We start from the raw sequence: 18,204 nt of genomic DNA on the forward strand, positions 1-18,204 counted from the left end.
CTCATTGAATCAGATTGCCGGTCATAATAAAAGTCAAAAGTAACAATCAGCCTCATTACTACAGAAAAGAGGAAATACCACTAACAGTTTCTAACTCTTATCATCAACATATATTGTGAAAACAACCTGGCAAATTCCTTTTGATTATACTGGACCTAATCTTAACCTTACTCCTTTCTTATTCTTAGGGGTGGAGTGTCTCATTCTTAAGGATGGTTTCATCACTGTACAAACTGTGCATGTAATTCCTTGGTCTCTCACAATACTGGCTGTTTTCACTCAGAAAACAAGCTGCAAAGCACACCCAAAAGGAAAGAGCAAAGGCACTGGGAAAGAGGAGCATCACTTGGGTCAGGGAGACCCATTGCATGTCTCCAGTGAGATTCTCCCCAGGGTCTTGGATGAGCTAAAGATATTTGGCTGATATTTGCAATATATATATCTGTCTCTCTCTATACATATGTATGTATGTGTGCGTGTGTATGTATACATGTAAAGAATCCAAATACCGTCTCAGTTTGAGGGTCATCCTTCATTTGCATTAGGTTTGAAAATGCCCAATTCAACTGCAACACAAAATAAATAAACTAGAGACACAGTTCTCACTTTGCAGCATGTGCAAATGGAATGCAAGTTTATTTAAATCTTTCCAGTATAGCAGCAGGGTTACTTGTAAGAGGATAATTTTGCATTTTGCTGTCTGAGAGCTTTTTCTGTATAATTGTTAGTATGTGTGGCAACCGACATTCCAGGCACTGCAAGTCTATTCCTTTCCACTGTTACAAGCAATGTCAGAGGAGTTTCATATGTACCTTTTTCTGTTCTCACTGCATTATTTATCAAATGAATATGAAATCAAAATGTTGATGCACAGAACAATATGTTAAACACTCCAATGTGAAATGTCAGCTTCATCTTGTCGACCTTCCACCATGGGTCAAAGGTAAGTTTCCTCTTGTTTTAACCAGTATTTACCACTCTTCCTTCCCCTCTTATATTCCTTTTTTTTAAGCTCTTCTGTTTCTTTTTCCCCCTACACTTCATGTTTGAAAAAAATCCATATAAGCCCTTGGTGGTACATTTTATTTTATAGCTGATGACAAGCCTACCCAAGAGATTTCAGCACATACACCCTTGCTCCCAACAAACCTTGAGGCAGGTTGAATCTATAATTTACTTCTAACCTTGCCTGAAGACTGAGTTTTTAATGAAGTGCTTTCTCTAACTCCCTAATATTTATCTATTTCTTGACATCACATTTCTACTACTGACTTGGTTTCACATTCAAGTTACTTTCTGAGCACATCAGCACCAAATACTTGTCAGGACCAGGATATGCAGATCACGAGAACTTAATGGACATCTTAACTAAATAAATCACATTCTCACTACACTCAGCATATCCTACAACCAGGTCCTTATATCATATAGGTTTAAAAATCCCAATCTTGAAGCACAAGTCCAGCAACACGGATTTCTCTAGTGGTTGTTGCGCAATTCCTCTTTCTCATCAGATCCTGCTTTACTGATTCCTAGTACCATCAGTATGGAAATTCATGAGGACTGGGGCCTTACATCAACAGATCTTGGGAGGGAAATAGAAAAAAGAATCTCTGACCAAAGACCATATTGCAGATGGCAGCTGTCTTCAAAGCCCCACAAGAGGGTAAGGAAAGCATGTGAGAGAATTGATCATCATTGTAGAAAGTGATTTCAGATTATTTGCCTTAACAATATGAGGTAGATCAACTTGACTGGACACCAGGTGTCCACCAAGCCACTCTGTCACTCCTCTTTCCCAGCTGGACAGGGGCGAGAAAATAAGCTGGAAAACAACTTGTAGGTCAAGATAAGGCAGTTTATTAAGCAAAAGCAAAAGTTTGTGTGTGTACAATCAAAAAGAAAACCCAACAATTTAATTCTCTACTTCCCATCAGCAAGTGATACTCAGCTACTCCCCAGTAAGCTGTGGGCTTCAGCACCTGTGGTGGTTGTTTGGGAAGGCAGACATAGTAAATAACAAATGCCCCCACTCCTACTCCTTTTCTTAGCTTTTGTATCTGAGCTGATGTCATGTGGTATGGAATATACCTGTGGTTACTTTGGGTCAGTTGGCCTTGGTGTGTCCTGTCCCAGGATCCTGCCTACCCCAGGTTACTGATTGGGGGAAATGTTGGGGAGACAGCGCTGAGGCTGTACCAGCCCTGCTCAGCAGGAGCCAAAGGTGTGTTATCAACACCTTGCCAACTACCAATGCAAGGCACAGCACTGTGAGGGCTGCTAGGGGAAAATGAACTCCTTCTCAGTCAGACACAATACAAAATGCCATGTGGTTTGGGGGCCTTCAAAGCAAATTAAGGGTAGAGAGGTTAAACAATGCCAACTACATGTTTCTCTGCAAAGTACTCAGTCCCCATTTCAGCTGTTAGTTTTAGTCCAAAGTTACTTTCTGCACATAAGAAGTCATACAAGCACTTGTGTATAGACTTTCTCATATTACAGGGTTTGTTATTGGTTAGGGTTTTTTTCTGTTCTACTCCAATATGGAATGAGTGAATCATTTTAGGTTTAGCTTGCACAGATAAATTGGGGTTGTCTGGTTTTGGCTGTTTTTAAGCAAATGGAAATAAGCTTCCATTTTCTCCATATGTTTGGACACCTAAGACTACCTGATATCATGCCACTGGCATTCAGACAATACCAAAAAATTCAGACAATATTGCTGTTATCTTCACTATGTGAACCTATTTCTCTTTAAATCCTGGGCTTCAGTGATGTCTAATTATTACTGGCATTAATTTTGCCTATGAAATCCCAAGATGCATGTCATCGAAAATTGCCAGTGCCACAAAAAGGAACTGACAAAAAGGAAATTAGGATAAACCAATTAGAACTGAATGCTACATTGCAAACTATTTGGGAGAAGGAACAAAGAAAGCTTTGATCATTTATTGCTTTGATAAGGACCTAAGGAGGATACGGGCTCAGCTTGGACACATTAGCACTATGCCTGTGACTTCTGTGGAGTTATGTTCTCTGACAGCAGCTAAGGAGCAGTTACTACATACTTCCCAACCAAAATTTTAGGTAGATTTGCATTTTTTTATGCTTTTAAATGTTCTGCTTCCTGTGTATGCCAAAGGCAGTCCTTTCATCATCCAGCTACAGATAAAAGCAAACAAATGCGGGAAAATACAACTACATACAAATGGCCTTAGAAAACGTGGATAGAAAAAAATCCAAGGGGAATTCATTGCACTAGCCAGGTTTCAAAATAATTCATTAAACAGCTACCACTTCTCCTGTCACTGCCTATCAGTCTGGAAATGGATAATGTTCTAAATGTGTCTGCTTTCATCACATATTCTCCCACTATCACAGTTGGTAACATTAGCTATATTCAGGAAGCACTTTACAGTCTCCATTGCTATCTTATCAATACCACCACAAAACGAAGGAAATACATGGGAGAAAAAATAATAGCAGTCTATGGTTATAGTTGAAAGCACAATGCTCCTGTCTAGCAGACAAAAAAAAAAAAAAAAAAAAAAAAGAAGCTTGCCCTATAATCCTACATGTCTGTGGAAAACAGAACTTTAATAATCACATTGAGATTTGCCATTTAAGTTTACAGCAGCAAGTCTGTCATATTTGTTGTTAACATTCTGAATAATCCTTAAAAACAGTAATCTGCTTATCATTTATCTTTTAATATAGCATTATTATTTCAGGAAAGCATGCAACGAGGTTGAAATGGCCTTATTCCAGCAACAGCAACAACAAAATCAATCCCTTTCTACACATTTGATATAGGCAGGCAGTGTACTATTTGAAAAAGTTCAGTGAACCATGAAGACTGGCATATGCACCATAAAATTCAAGCTTTATTTGATGAAGTTATTGAGCACTGCATTTACCTCAACTAAGGTTTAAAGCAATCATCCATATTTTTACTGTCATCTCAAGTAGGAAGATTTGAATACGAAGAAAATCAGATTGCTACTTCTGGGAGTTTCAAAGGGATCAGAGGAGGGGCACAGAAAAGATCCTTGGTGTTTAATGAAAAATATCTGTTCAGTTCAATTATGATACTAGAGGCTCAGCAGCATGCAAAAAAAAAGGGGGGGATGAAAAAAGATAAAAAAGACATAGTGCAATAATAACATGAAAGAATTTTGTTCTCTAGCTTTCTGATTAAAAGTGTATTTTCATGTCAGCTTTAGGAGAAATTATGTTCAAAGCCTGTTTTGCAACAGAGTCTGTTTTAATTTGTCAAAGGTTTACATTGTATAACTCGATCACATTAATTGCAGCTATGGTCTTCCCTATTGTTTCACTGCACCTTTAAAGACAAACAAGAGGAGTCCAGCTCCTGTGGTACCACCAGGTGTGACAAGCTGTTTTCTTTAGGCAAATGCCTGGTCATCACAACTTCAGGCTAACTAGTCTAAATGGGAGCTTGCTAGAGTCTGATATTTCATTATTGTTAATGTCAGTCAAAACATTGGAGGCATCATATTGGGATCAAATTCAAAAGCTCAGGAGATGTGTCTTCCTCATGTCACCAACTTGACATTGACACCAATGTAACTAGAGAGAGCAGGTGAGTGTTTTAGAGATTATTTTCCCCTGCATCAAACAGAGTGACATATAAAAGACTCATCTCTCAGATGGTTACAAATAAGCTTATATTAATTGAGTCTTGCCTAGGTTTAGATTAAACACAGAACAAGAGGGCACAACAAGGTCAATGTGCCTTCCAACACACTGCTCAATAGCAAATTAAGTTTATTAGAAGATACATGCCTAACACTCTCTGACAGTACTGAACAAATATCATCACTTCTGTGGCAAATTTTTCTTCAACAACCTGGTCTTTTTATCAGTAGCACAAAAGCCTAACTTTAATTGGCTGCTCTGCCAGAGAAGATTCTGAGTCACCTCTTCCTTCTATCTTCTAGCAAGAGTGTACAAAACACCAGGCGACACAGCAGGCTGAAAAGAGCTGAGACCACTTGCCTTTAACTTTGCCCATGACAATCTGCCATAAAGCTGAGAAGGGCTATAGAGATCTAAATGAAGTAAAACATAGGAGACTCAAACTCTCTAGTATGGAGGCTAGAGACATGCAGTAAATAGAAACTCTCTGTGTCCACTTCCTCTAGTCATACTAAATAAAATGTTGAAATTTTCAGCAGAGCCAGAACTCAGGACTCCCTCTCTACATTCAAAACATTGAAGTAGGCATTTGAGTGACAGCAAGATCTCAGTACTGCCCAGTTAATATCTGGGCCTCTTGGAACTACTACAGAACCACAGCAAAAACAAACATTGCACAGCAGTGTGTTTTACTTTTAAGGGTGACAGAAGCTTTGAAGAAATTTTTATGAACAGAGAAGGAACAGGTGAGGATTTTGGTAATATAGTAAGGTTGAAGGTTGAAGAGTTCACTAGAAACCATTTTAGTTTTGAAACAATTTTCACAGACAATATGTTTCTGTGGTAGAGACCCCAGCAGGCACATAGAAACATCACTTTTTCTCAAAGGCTTTGTTGACTTTGCTGAGAAAAAGAGGATTGAGCCTAAGTGCTCACCTCACTGTCCACATGACTAAAACTGTCAGTCCTTAATATTACACCATGACAACTAACTCCAACAGTTTTCTAGTAAGAAGGTTGCTCTAAATAGTGTTGACAGGAACTAGTCTGTGTCACTTGACTTCTGGGCCAGAAGTCAGTCCTTCCTTGGCCCTCATCTGTGGCTGTTACTGCACACAGAAACACCCATCAGTAATTATGAGAGCAGGGTCCTGTGGAGCAATGGGAACTTTCCAGGTGAGTGAGGGAGTGTGAATGAGCAGACTCCAGAAAACTAACAAGGATGAATTAGGTGGCAGAAGAAGGTTCAATACAAAAATCAGTAAGTAAATAAATGGAGCTGCCTGAAAACAAAGATGTATATCTGATAGCCTACACTGTAAAGCATCAAACCTGTATCACAACCTCCCCCAGAACCAATACACTGAATAAAGTGTTCCTTCTAGTTGAAATCACCAATTTATCAGCTAACAGAAGCAAGCAAAGGCAGACACAGCCCATGGCCATATGTACTTTGGGACTCTGAGCTAATTTTCTACACTGAAACATTGCAGAATATGGCAATGTCCTTAAAAACAAACAAAAAAAAAGAGTTTATTTTCTGACTGCAGCCCATTGTAGAAACAGTTATTTGACGTTGCTGTCCCACCATGAATTTAAAGGATATGGATAATTTACAACCTTGATTAACAATCTCAGAGCTGCAATAGCTCATCCTCTTCACATCCCATCCTTTTTATTGAATGTGCTTAAGTATTCATGAACACATGATGGTAATCTTGTTAACACTATGAAAAGCAATGACATCCTCATTATAAACTGCTTGCAAATGCTTATGATCCTTTCACCAGAATGAGCTTTGTACAATTAGAAGCCTGAAAAAGTCACAGGTGCACAACACAGGGTGATAAAATTGTAATTGTAAGATACAATGGCATTGTAATGTCCAGGACAGTAGATTCTGCAGATACAGACAGAGGGCACAAAAATCAGTGCTCCTTGTAATACTAATTTCTCCTTTGTGCTCAATTGTGTCCTGCTTGTATATTCAGGCTGAAAAAAATCCCATAGATTTCAGGGGACAGAAGGTAATTCCATCCAAATCCAATAAAAGGGAGCTATTTAAGACTCCCTGTCTTTCTCATCATGGCAAAAATAAGTTTGTTTTCTGGGATCAAAAATGACCTTAGGATGTTTACCAATGCCTCTCTTGTTTCTCTAGCGATGTAATGTACCATTTGTGATCTTTTTATCTTTTTTAATGGTTAACCACTTGCTGTGGAAATGGATGTGGTAGAATTTTAGTCATGGAAAGGGTTTTTCAGCAACATTCAACAGGAAGTTCAAGTTGGAGTTGACATACTCTCGGACCTCCTATGTATCTCTTGTATAGTAGGTTTTGGAATTTCAAAATATATTCCTTTCCTTTTCTTTCCTTTCGTTCTTACCTTTGTGCATCAGATCTCAGAATTGCTGGATATTGACAAGTAGAAAAGGTCAAAGACACATATTAAAATCTTCTACACGCCCTATGCCTACAAGTCAAGACAACTAGAGGCTGGCCTTAGAAACAAAAGGTGTGCTATCACATGCCCCTCTACAGGTGTAGAGAAAGATAGACACAGCAGGCATGTAGCACATTTTAAGAAACACTGAACCCACGTATTAGCTGTTTTGACATTCTGTGATGCAAGTAAGGCTTTGAGATCTGAATCCCATTTATCATTCTGGCCTTCCAAGAACTGACAGGAAAAGAAAGAATTTCAGCTACAGTTCAGCATTTCCACTTAGCCAGTTAAGCAAGCCAGCGTTAAGTGGGATAATGGCAATGAAGGAAGAAAAGGTACAGCAGATGTGTCACACTCAGTCTGGAAGAGTCATATTTGACTTTAATACCTTCACTGTCCTGGAGAGTTAGCAAAAGATTTCATTTACCTCACTGGAGACTTTCTGTTTAACAATCTCTGCAGGCAAATCAAATGAGACAGAGTGATATTTAAAAAATCACAGAATCACAGAATATGCTGAGTTGGAAGGGACCCACAAAGCATCATCAAGTCCAACCCCTGGCCCTGCAATAGCACCATCCCCAAGTGTCACACCCTGTGCCTGAGAGCATTGTCCAAATACTTCTTGAGCTCTGTCAAGGTTTGATGCTTTGATAATTCCTTGGGGAGCCTGTTCCAGTGCCCAACCACCCTCTGAGTGAAGAACCTTTTCCTGATACCCAACCTGAACCTCCCCTGACACAGCTTCAGGCCATTCCCTGGGGTCCTGTCACTGTCACCACAGAGAAGAGATCAGTGCCTGCCCCTTCCCTTCCCCTTATGAGGAAGTTGTAGGTGCAATGAGCTCTCCCCTCAGTCTCCTCCAGGCTGAACAGACCAAGTGCCCTCAGCTGCTCCTCACAGGGCTTCCTCTCAAGGCCCTTCACCATTGCATTGCCCTCCTTTGGACACTCCCTAACAGTTTAATGTCTTTCTTACATTGTGTCACCCAAAACTGCACACAGCCCTTGAGGTGAGGCCGCCCCAGTGCAGAGCAGAGCAGAACAATCCCCTCCCTTGACTGCTGACTCATATTCAAAGTGGTTTTTAGAAAACTGGACCTTCTTCTCTGCTGTCAGAGAAACCTACATAAGCATAAACTCTTCTGGAAATAGGTGGAGATGTAGCAAACACTTCTGCAAAAGTGTTGCATATTGCACTTTTTTGGCACATAGCCTGCTTGGATGTGCATGAGCACATAAAGCAGAGCAGAATTCAGCCCTGCACTTCCAGTAACGAGAATATACTTTGCGTTCAGGAAAGCTTTTAAGCGCATTTTTAAGGTTAAGTGTGGGATTCATCACTCTTCTTCATCCTGGAAGTCATTTCTAGCAACATTTGGGTGCATTCCTGCCAATATAATCCGCCAGAGCTGGGCACATTTTTCTTCCTGTGAATGAACTATTCATATCCCCAAAAAGCAATTTCATCCATTCCAAAACAATTTTATGAATTCAACATTAATTTGACAAATAGTTTCAGCTGGGAAGGGTTTCTAAAACTTAGACTGGCATAAAAAAATACCTGAAACAATCACTTTCCTCCAGTTGTCACCAACCCCGACACAGGAGCTTTTCTTAAAATGAACTCAGACCCCTATTTTCTGCCTCTAAAGAAAGGTTCCTGCACAGCAAGGGTACATTATCTAAAATTATCAGCTCCATATCTCTTCTTCATACTGTTCAGCTTTGTATAAACTGCTTATGGAATTCCCTGGAACAGGGGCTGGAAGCCAGGTGTCAGATCTGTTTGCTGACTCAAAGATCCTGCCAACTGGTCTACTGCAAACCAACATCCAAAGAAGGAAATTAAAAAAGAAGAATGAATGCTTCAATGAACCACCACCCCTGTTCCTAAAATTGGTCTTCCTGGATAGGTAGATGTTTCACACCTTCTGTCAGGATCTCCAAATAGAGTAATTGAATTCTGTTATCTCCTTTGTTTATCACGTCTGACTTATTATTATTCAACTATTTACTTATTTATATTAATTTTATCCAAGCTGGTAAGCTTAGATCCTAAAACAAACTCTGATGTCACTGACCCTCAAGAGGAGGAGCCATTTAATCAAAGAGAACTAAACACAGATAATTGTGTGAAGTTGTCATTAGCCATTAAATGGCTGCCTGAGGTACCCTGCTGAGGTATTTGTCTTAACAGTCACTAATCCAGTGACACACCTGAGGTCTTTACTGAAGGATCATCTGGATTTATTATCCTCAGTGGTTAAATACTGCGACAGAGTGATTCCATTAAGAAACCATTTCAAATGTGGAGCTGGAATGCAATGTGTAATTCTTACAGCTAGGCACAAGGAAGAGCATTTGTACTTAACATGTCTACTGAAAAAGAAAATATTAATGTATTTGAGTAACTATTTTAAAAGGAAGACTTTCTAGGGGATTTTTCTTTTCATTGGTTTTGAGGTTTGGGGTTGTTTCGGGGCTTTTATTCCAAATTTATAACTTAACCTGAAAGAACTGAGACTTCCACAGAAAAGTGGGTTGAAAACATAAATATGTATCTCTGACATGTAGGAGAGGGAGGGAAATATTTATTCTTAGCTAATTCAGGGTCACTTTATGCCAAGCACTCACAGCAGCTGCTGTGGAGAAAAAACCCTGTTAACAGGACCTGCTGTGTCCAGAGCAGAACCTCTTCTGATCATTTCTTTGTGTTGGCCCTAAAATCTTTTGAAGCAGCTACACGTCATCCTAGACTCGAAGTCGTACTGCATGGAGTGATTCATTCCCTGAAGTCTGTTAAAAGAAAGTGTTATAAATATGTGCATCCACTGACTTTTGTCTTTTCCTTTTTAAATCAAGCACCTTATTCTATGCAAATTTGGAGTCAAAGATGCATTTCAGATGTAATAAAGCCAGCCGGCCCAGGATCAAGAAGTTTCTCAGGTGAAGAAACCAAATCTGCTTATACAAAGGAAAAAGTCTTATCCTGCAGTGTCAGAGTAATATGTTCTTCAAGTCCTGACCATTATGTATTCCATTTATACCACTTCTTTAATCAAAGCTGAGCCTGGTGAATTGCAAATAAGAACGAAAACATTAAATGTGAAAGGCCAACTTGCTCATCTATATTTTTTGTCAAAGTGACAGTTTTAAAATTACATAGGTAAAATACTTCACTAAATAGGGTTATAAATGTGTAATTCATCATGGCAGAACATTTTTATGCGGTTTAAAACTACTCTTTTATTTTAAGAGGTGAGGACGCAAAATGGTAGGCTTCTTCTTCATCTTTTCATTTTGCAGTTTATTTTTGACATAGCAAAGATTCAGCACAGTTGGAAAAGCTCTTGGAATGGTATTTGTACCCTTCTCTTTCTAAGCTGTTGCTTGCCAGTGAGCATATTTCAAAGGTGAGCCTGGTTAGTGTGTGTGTGTGCATACAGAGCACAAGCCTGTTACTAGATAAGACCCTCACTGCTTCACAAAGCCTTAGTGCTGGTAAAATGGGGACACTATTCTGCACATCAGCCCCTCTGCCTGCTCCCACCACACACACACCACACTCCCCACACTACCCACACCCCCCTTGCCTCCTTCTCCCATCCTCTAGTAAGGTACTGTGTTGCTGAAAAAGGAGAATCAGATTTGTTATCTCACTATTAATGGGAATTCCTGAGTAATCATTCTGCAGCACAGTGTGGGGTATATGGGTCCCCAGTGGCAACGGATTTGTTACGCTTTTAAACACGTATCACTGGGAAAACTTAGAGGAAAAGGTAAAAATTAAACCTGAAGAAGTAAGATAAATGCTTTACTACAAACTCTCATTGTTTTGCCATAATTTACCTGGAATCCTTGTTCTTCATTGCAAGTGTGAATTCACATGCTGAGATTGCAACAAAGGATTAAGATAAAACTCCTGGTTATGAGTTGGGGAAGAAAAACATCATTGCAAGGTCATATAGAGAAGAACACCACTGCATCCAGGTAGTCTGCTGCATATGATGTTTTTGAGAGGCTGGCAAGTACAGAGCTTGAGGCAGGATGAGGAACTGTCACAGAAAGAAAGAAGAAAGGAAAATGTGATCTGACTCTTGTTACATCCTGAGGAGATTGTCTCCAAATTCCACACCGGTACTAGGTCAGCCACAAAGACAGTGACCCAGAATAATATACCTCAGGTCTACCATTAACCCCGGTGCCTCGTGGGTCGTGGTTCAGAGCATTTCACCCCTGTGATTGTTAACATCTGTCAAGGAACTAATTTCTTCCTCCCATTAAGTTCTCTAGGTGTGAGATTGAGGCCACCATGGAGACTTGAGCAATAAAGTTAACCAACACCTGCACTTTGATTTCAAGATCTTTCAGTTGCATAGTCAGTCCCTATATGGCCCCAGTCGCATAGGGCATTCAACAAAAAACCTCCCTGGTACATGAAGACTGTGAATCTCTGAGTGCTTTGACATGCATTTAGGGGAAGATGATCTCAGTGCTGCTGCTCTGAATCCTCTGCAGGAAGACATGATGCCCAGATCCTTGAGGAACCTGCTGCCATTCCCAAGAAACTCAATAGTTTGCTGCTGACAGTGCTCCTTGCCTTAGTTTCCCTTTAGTTAGGATTTAGTAACAGGATTGTTTCCCATTTCCCTGTGGCTGGACAGGCAATCTCAGGTGGACAAATTTTCACTGTGGGTAGCAAGAGCTTTCAAAGTAAATGGGTTGACATCACATGTTTTATCATGAAAGGAAAACAAAAATATTTTTTGTGTGTTTTCTGATGCTTTTTTACTTACCTCTGGTAAAAAAAGCAAAACAAGCTGTGATGAGGGAGTTGCATAAACCCATAATTTGGCAGCCAATTAGTCTTTGATTTAGACAGTTCCTTTTTGAATATACTTTTTTTTTTTTAAATGTGATTCCTTGCAGCTGAGAAATTTACATTTTAAAAAGTGCTTAATGCCAAGGCAGTAGTGGAATCCCACATTTGTCAAAGAAGTAAACTGAGACAAAATCCAGCCCTTGTTAACATCCCAGGCTGGGACTGCTCTAACAGCAAATGAAAGAGAGGAGGGGGAGAATTTTTCCTCTGTCAGTGCAGGGCTTTTCTCTGCCAGTACAGGGCTTGTGGGGACAAGCAGGGGAGCCAGATTCCTTGTTGCCTCTTCATCCCCACTAGGACAGGACATAAACAGCCGTCCACAGCAGACAGAAATACCTCCCATATAGCTTAGAGCTATTGTGCAAATTTGTCACCAAAGGTGGAGATTGGGCAGTTTAAAGCAGAACAGAAAAGAGGACATTGTGACTGTAACACCCTCCTGCCGACTGTCCAGAGAGGCTGCAGACGCAGGTGTGACACTTGAGAAAAAGCAAGGTAGCCTCTAAATTTAAACTATATCAGTGCAGGCATCTCGTTTGCAGTCTGGTTACAGTCAGCTCTCAAGGCTGTGCATAGATCTAGTGGCAAGAACAAGCTGCAGCTTCTGTCATAAATGCAGATGCTAGGGTTTGCTTCATTTTAAGCTCAGTCATGTCAGAACCACACTGCTTTGTACTGAATACAAAAGGAAAGAAAAAATACTTCCATTCACCCTAATGAGACCCACTGCTGGAAGAAACACTAGCCTTGCTGAAACAGGAGAAACACCATGAGCATTGAACCCTGCTAGAAATAACAATTTCCGAGTATGCAAAGCTAGCCAAACAAAGCTATGGCAATTTCCATAAGGGTATATATTTTGGTGAAGAATGTAGTTAGGAGTCAGCTGAGTATAGTGGATGCAGATCAAGGGCTGATATCCCTTGAATATCTCTTAAGATACATTTCTATCTTTTTTTTCAGTTTCCTAACTGGAGGCCTGACACTAGAATACCCACAAAGCCTAGTCTTGATCAAGGCCAAAGTCTTGGTTCCTCACAACTGGAGCACACAGCACAGAGAGAACACCTGACCTTGTTTCTCATGTTTGAAAATGTTACAGAGAAAAACCAGAAGTCTGCCTAACAGACATAGAGATAATTCTCTTAATAATTAGTCTGTTAGCTGTTGCTCTTGCACTGCTCCTCTGGGAGACCAAGGGGGAGATCTGTGGTCCTTACACATCCTGGATGGGGTTAGTAGGAATCCAGTTCCTGTTGGTGTGTGAGAAGTGGATTTCTTTCAGGCTGGGCAAGAGAGACCATCAGAGGGACCATGCAGGATACACCAGCATCTGTGAGAACATCTTCAAGAAGATGGAGACAGACTGTTTACAAAAGTACATGGTAGGAGAGAAAGAAATTCTGAGCAGGTATCAGGAAAGCATTTCTCATTCTCAGGCAAATCAACCAATAGAAGAAGTTGCCCAGAGAAGGTTTTCCAGACCCAACTAGATAAAGCCCTGTGCAACCTCATCTGACCCCACATCTGGCCTTGAGTTAGTGCTATGTTTGACTAGAGACCTTCTGAGGTCCATCCCAATCTGAAGGATTTTATGACCTACCCAAGAAATTCCAGAAGGAATTGCAATGATGGTGTTGATTTAGGAAGCAGAGGGCAGCACCTCAGAAGTGCCTATAGGCGTGGGGTAGAGCCATCAGCTAGGGAATCCTTTTTGTTTTCAAATTCCTTTGCAGAGACAGTATGGGATTCACCTCCACTAGCAGTGAGACCCTCGAAATTAAATTTCCTGTCTCAGCCAGCTCTGATCTTCCTTCATAAAAATCAAGGGAAATAAAGGGAAATTTACCTTGTCATAACAGAGGGTCCAAAATAAGGAACTGGACGGGCACCATCACTTTGGAGGTTACAATGTCTCTTGTCTAGAGAGATGATGCTCAAGTGAATAGCTCGAGCATGTATCTTTTGCACAATAAAATCTATAGTACGCCCATTCTTAAAACTGAGGGAGATGCTGCCAAATCTCACAATTGCATTTGATCAGGGTACTGAGTTGGCTTTGACAGGAACTGCAGGAGCTCAGAGACACTCTGAGACAGGGACAGCATTTGCTAGAAGTCTGAAAAGCAGAACATGTGAGGGCATAACTCCTGCTATGATCCCCTCTAGCAGCTCTGTGCAGAGTGACACTCTGGTTAAGCCCCCAGAATTAGGCATGGGAATGTCTACACAACAAGTGCAGGGAGAGCAGGAAAATGCAATTTCAGTGAATTGGCTGGGATGGGATTTGCCAGATTAGCTCAGCAGGTATAACTAATTGTGTTTATCCTGCCCAAGCAGCAGGCATCAGTGTAATGTGCCTGGAGTTGTTATGCAATGTATGTTTCTCATCCAGGTTTCCCTAATCCGTTCTACACACACATCCCTTAGGGAATCTGTCTGCTCTAGGTGTAATACTCTGGTTTAATCTCTGCTATCCTTCTGCCAGACCATGCAACTCAAGCCCCACTGGAGTCTCCTGTGTCTTCATGAGCTTCCAGGTGTGTAGGTGAGAAAGAATTACGTCTGCTCTGTTCTGGTTAGGAATTTAGATCAATTTCTTCTGAGTTCTTGTGCTGACTATTAAGGACTGATCCAAAAGAGCTGTTAGGTGTCTGCAAGAATCAGCATGTGGACTGTAGGATGCAAAGACAAAACCTTTCCTTATTTTCCCCTGGATTCTCCTAGTTACAAAAGTACCCAGATGCTTTTTTACATCAAACTTTCCTCAGTGCCTAAAGATCTTCTGAGTGTGCACAGATAAACCTTCAGTTCTGACAGCATTGATGAGCTCCATCTCACGCCCAAGCCCAATTAACATTCAGAAACCCACTCTAATTCTCTCCCAGTTTCATGTTTTTCACCTAACACACCTACACAATTAGGGTCCTTATCAAACACTGTGGTTTCCACAGCTTGCTTTGAAAAGGCACCCAGAAGAGGAGGTTTCTGTTCCTGTCTTTGCACAGTAGTTACAGCACGTCTAGATCACAGAAGGGACCTGTATTCAATCCTCACCTTTATCTAAAAGAGTTCAAGCCTACAACAGCATCCCAAAGAAGGGTCTGAGAAACACAGGCTCTTACACCCAGGTAGTTGGCTGCTTATAATCCTCAGCCTCTTACTGAAGGTTTTCCAGACATAAGAAATGGTTAACTTCATAGGTGCCGGAGGCAGAAGGGAGGAGTGTCATGCACCCACTTAGCAGAGCACCAGAGCCCACATCCCTCAGGAAATGAACTTGTGTTCCTGCTCTGACACCAGTGATGTTTTTTAATGTGCACCATCCACAGAACAAGTGGAAAGAGAGCTTCCACCCCGCAGTCAGGTGTTCACAGTACCTCCAAGGAGCAGTGAGACATGGATTGCAGCCTCCCCAAGGAAATCTGGGAGCTGAGCGTGGGCTGTTGCTTCTTGGGTGACTGCACTGGGCTGTTACATAAGGTGACACAGTTTCAGCAACATATCTGTATCTGAAAAAAAAACAAAACAACCCTTAAAAAAAGTGTGAGACCTCTATACCACTTTGGAAGATAAAGGTAAAAATACTCTGAGAACAAAATAACAAGTTGTGAGTCCAAGTGGATGATGGCATCTGCTGCCATGGTAGCATCTCAGAAAGGACAAGACCAGTTCCTGTCCTTACATCAGCTCTGGTTTGCAGTGCACTGCTTGCAGAGGTAATAGCTCAGGTCTTGGGAGCAACATCATCAACCATGCCTTTGAAAGTTAATTTACATAGACAAAGCAGCACATGTACTGTGGCCATTCTGCTATTGCTCCAGAGCTAACCCAGCTGTCTCTAGCTGGAATTTTACCCACACCAGGTAGAAGGACTGCTTCCTGGGAAATAAATTTTGGGGGCGATTGTTAGGATCCTCAAGACAGCAAGGCTGAAAAATTTTGCTCCATGAAAAACACTTTTCATTGATTTTAGGGAAGCAAAGCCTCCTTTCCTGTTTTCTTGTTCTAGACAGAGCACAAGCATCCAGAAATGAAATCAATGTTATGAGGTGATAATTTTCTTTGTACCCCTTTTTACACACCTCTGTAAATATATTTTAAAGGGTTCACAGAGACAAAATGAAAGACAGGTTTATGATCTTAGGCTGAAAGTATCACAGAATCAAAAAGTATCCTTGTCATATATTTTTCAACCAAGACACATTTCTCTATTTTTGCCTTTTAAGTATTCTTATATATTAGAGTTCTTTTTTTTTTATTGCCACTACCTGGAAATAGTTTTCAGAAGTGTGCTCTTACTCATTTATGTTTTGATTCTCTTTTTATTAATGGTTTTAATAGACTCTTACTTTTCTGTAAATTTCTGCTTGTAATTTAAAAAGATGAAACAAATGCTTTAAACAAAAGTCCCTTTTTCAGCCAGCAATTTTTATTTTTGTATAATATTTTACATATAGAAGGCTTAAGAAAAAATAAATTAAAACGCTTTTGCAAGAAGCAACACAGGCCATTAAAGTCTTTGTGGATTTTTTTCCATAAATAGCTCAAATCTGCCATCTACTGATATAAAGTAGCATGTAATGGAACCAGCCACTTTGATTTTTCTCTGGAAAAATCTTGCTTACCTTCCAGACGCGCAAAAACAGTGCCATCTAGTGGCTAGTCCCAAGACTACTCAGGCAAAAAAAAAAAAAAAAAAAAAAAAAATATATATATATATATATATATATATATCTCAAAATATCTATTGCTGCTGGCTGCACAACAAGCTACTTAGCCATTTTGGAGTGGATTCAATAGGCTTAGTGTCCTGCGACTCTATACAAATCTTTGCAGCCATCCTCTGAGGTGACGTATAAACCTCTACATTTATTTGTAGTTTACTTAACAGCAACAAAACAAACAACTGCGCAAATTGCTTTTCAGGTTAAATGCTCTCTTTATTCTTGCTTATTTTGTACTTTTGGTTTGTTGTTACTTTTGTATGCCCCTTATTGGATCATCTAAACTTTCAGGGATTTTGGAAGGATAAAAAATATTGGGGTTTATGCTTGCTTTAAAAGGAGAGATCTAGCTCATTTTACAAAAGCTAATATAATTTGTGAAGTCAAGTGATCTGTACTTTGTAGTATGCCACCACAATAAACAAAAGACATTAAAAATATTTACTGTTTTGCTGAGTTTCATATTTCCTCCACCATTTGCTGAGTAGTGCTTCAAAATCACAAATGCATCCTGTAGAGCTTGGTAAACATGAAGAGAGAAATTTTTATTTGTACACTTACCACGTAGCAGGCTTTCAGATACATTGTTAAAAGCAGGGGGAAAGGGCATTGCCATAGACAAGGACTGCCCCTGAGACTCAGTGCCTAAGTACCTGAAGAATCAAGTAGTCAATCGCTGGGATTTTCAGATACTTACCTTCAAAATTGCTTTCAACATTTAGGCCATCTTGCTTAAGGGCGAACAAATTCAGATTCAAGTCTGAGGATACAGATCTTTTAAATGTACTTTGGTAATGATTCCTCCTGGAATCCAATGTGCAGGCAGCCTTCTATGCATGTGTTGACTTAGAGGCAGATGATTTCACATTGCTCCCAAGTGTGCCTCTGATGAGAAAAAGAGGCTCACTGCTCACAAGAGTGGTGTGAGCTCCATTCTATATTCGAGAATAGAAACGACCCTCCTTCTCTGGGTTAACTTTCCCTTACTTCAGGCTAGCAAAGATTACCAGATGCTCACATCTCATTCAACTGCCTGAGGGTTCTTCTAATGATGAAGAAAACAAATGGGTGATTTTGACACGTTTTTCTTCTAAAATTTCAATACCTTCTCCTTCCTGTCAAAGTGAATTGGGCCACAAATGCCCTTTCTACCTCCCCTCAACTACAAAAAAAGTGTAGAAGTAGTACTCAGAGGTAAACAGCTCCAGACAATCACAACTGATCAGGTGAAATTGTTTCTGGATAGAACTGGGCATAAACCTAAGTATAGTCAGGAAATAATGATATTAGTTTTGCTCTTAACAAGTTCTCATCATTAGCCTGAGCTAGTTCCACTATCTTCCAAAATATTTCAGTTTTGTACATGAGGGACACTGCAATTAGATGCTAGACAGAAAAACAAGAGTCTTTATTTTGATAATCTCTTTATCTGGATACAGAAAGTTTAAAACATGATAGGTCCCTTAGTGGGAATCACCCAACACATT

This window comes from Zosterops lateralis (assembly GCF_965231275.1).
Source record: "Zosterops lateralis genome assembly, chromosome: 2".
NCBI classification, from domain to species: domain Eukaryota; kingdom Metazoa; phylum Chordata; class Aves; order Passeriformes; family Zosteropidae; genus Zosterops; species Zosterops lateralis.